Source organism: Rhinolophus ferrumequinum, chromosome 11, assembly GCF_004115265.2.
Source record: "Rhinolophus ferrumequinum isolate MPI-CBG mRhiFer1 chromosome 11, mRhiFer1_v1.p, whole genome shotgun sequence".
In the NCBI taxonomy this organism is placed as follows: Eukaryota; Metazoa; Chordata; class Mammalia; order Chiroptera; family Rhinolophidae; genus Rhinolophus; species Rhinolophus ferrumequinum.
The window spans coordinates 39510483-39512666 of NC_046294.1; the positions used below are offsets into that span (position 1 = coordinate 39510483).

Below are 2184 nucleotides of genomic sequence, written 5' to 3' on the forward strand. Positions count from 1 at the left end.
GTTCCCCTTCCCCAAGCAGGCAAGGGAAGGTATAAAAGTAAGAGCTTTTGCCTCAGTCATGGGGCACCCCCCATTCGGGACCCCCACCCCCCACCCCGCTCGGGAGCTGCAACCTCTTCTCCTACCTCTAATAAACTATCCTCTTTTTAAAACTTTCTGCCTCTCCGTGGTCCGTGTTTCCATTCTTCGGCTTCATGAGACACAATCCGGGCCCACACTCAGAAACTGCTAGCAGATCCAACATCACCTACATCAGCTGCACCATTTTACATTTTCTCCAGCAGTGCAAAAGGGTTCCAATTTCTCCACATCCTCATGAACACTTGTTATCTTCTGTTTTGCTTTGTTTTTGTTTTTAAATAGCTCTCCTGATTGGTGTGAAGTGGTATGTCATTGTGATTTTGGTTTGCATTTCCCCAGTGACTATTGATGTTGAGCACCTTTTCATGTGTTTATGGACCATTTGTATATCTTCTTTGGACAAGTGTCTATTCAAGTCCTTTGCTCAAATATTAATCAGGTTGTTTTGTTGTTGTTGAGTTGTAGGAGTTCTTTATATATTCTAGATATCAATCTCATGTCAGATATACAATTTGCAAATATTTTTTCCCATTCCGTGGGTTGCCTTTTCACTCTGTAATAGTGTTTTTTGATGCACCAGTTTTTACTTTGATGAAGTCTAACTTACCTATCTTTTTCTTTTGTTGCCTGCCTGTGCTTTTGGCAGAAATCATCGCCAAATCCAATGTTATTGAGACAGGTTAGTTAGTATGATTACTAGGTAGATAGGGAGGTCCCTGATGGAATAAACAAAAAGCAGCCATATCCTGAAATTCCAGGCCCTGGAATGTCTCCTTCACTCCAGGACAGAGACATGAGAATATGCCTTAAGGTTAATAGATCATCTCAAGTCCCTTCTGGCCGGACAAAGGAGCAGATCTGATAGATAGGAATGGGTTGGTTCATTAATCCCTTCAGGATGAGCAAACAGGACAAACCTGATAGATGAATCCAATTAGAAGTCTCCAACCCCTTTCCCCAAACAGGCAAGGGAAGGTATAAAAGAAAGAGCTTTTCCAGTCACTGGCACCCCCCATTCGGAACCCCCTCCCGCTCGAGAGCTGCAACCTCTTCTCCTGCCTCTAATAAACTATCCTGTTTTTTAAACTTTTTGCCTCTCCCTGGTCCGTGTTTCCATTCTTCAGCTTCAGGAGACATGACCCCGGCCCGCACCCAGAAACTGCCGGCAGATCCAACATCACCTACATCATTATGAAGCTTTTCTCCTATGTTTTCTTCTAAGAATTTTATAGTTTTAGTTTTTATGTTTACGTGTTTGATTCATTTTGAGTTAATTTTTTTTATATGATGTAAGGTAATCCAACTTCCATCTTTTTGTATATGAATATCCAGTTTTTCCACACCATTTGTTAAAAAGAGTGTCTTTTCCTCCATTGAATTCTTTTGGAACCCTTGTCAAAAATTATTTGACCATGTATGCAAGGTTTATTTCTAGAATCTCTATTCTATTCCATTGGTCTTTATATTTGTTATTATACCAGTACCACACTGGTATAATTACCATAGCTCTGTAGTAAGTTTTAAAACCAGGAAGTGTTATTTTCCAGCTTTGTTCTTTTTCAAGATTGTTTTGGCTATTCTGGGTTCCTTGAGATTTCATGTGAATTTTAGATGGATTTTTCTATTTCTGCAAAAAACATCCCTGAGATTTTGCTAGGGGTTACATTGACTCTAGTTTGCTTTGGGTAGTATTGACATCTTAACAAGATTAAGTCTTTCATCCATGATTATGGTTTGTCTTTCTATTTATTGGTGTCTTTTTTGTTTTTGTTTTTTCACACTCAGGTCTCCAATGTTGGCCTCCCCACTGAGCATTCGGGAGTTTACAGCAGTACTAAGGTGTCATCATACACGTGCAGCCCGGCCAGCATCCTTTCCTGCAGCATCCATGTTGGTGCCACTCGCAGCCCTGGCACTGGCCCTGGCGCCAGCCTCAGTGGCCCAAACCCGAGCAACACCCTCCTCATGGCTGCTAGTTGCCCGGGGTCAGAGTGCCCACCCTCCTAACTTGGCTGCGAGGCACGATGGTTTTGCATTGAGACTGCTCTACCCGGCCCCAGCACAGCGACACGCAGCCATGGCTCAGCTATTGGTGTCTTTAAT

General features: G+C 42.4%; 1 non-coding gene across 1 annotated transcript; it reads right to left on the bottom strand.

The window, feature by feature from the left end:
- Window positions 1-1857: 1857 nt before the first annotated feature.
- On the bottom strand, window positions 1858-1935 carry LOC117031431 (small nucleolar RNA SNORD55/SNORD39). Its single transcript, XR_004424567.1, has one exon. It is a non-coding gene; the product is annotated as a small nucleolar RNA SNORD55/SNORD39 (small nucleolar RNA).
- Window positions 1936-2184: the final 249 nt, after the last annotated feature.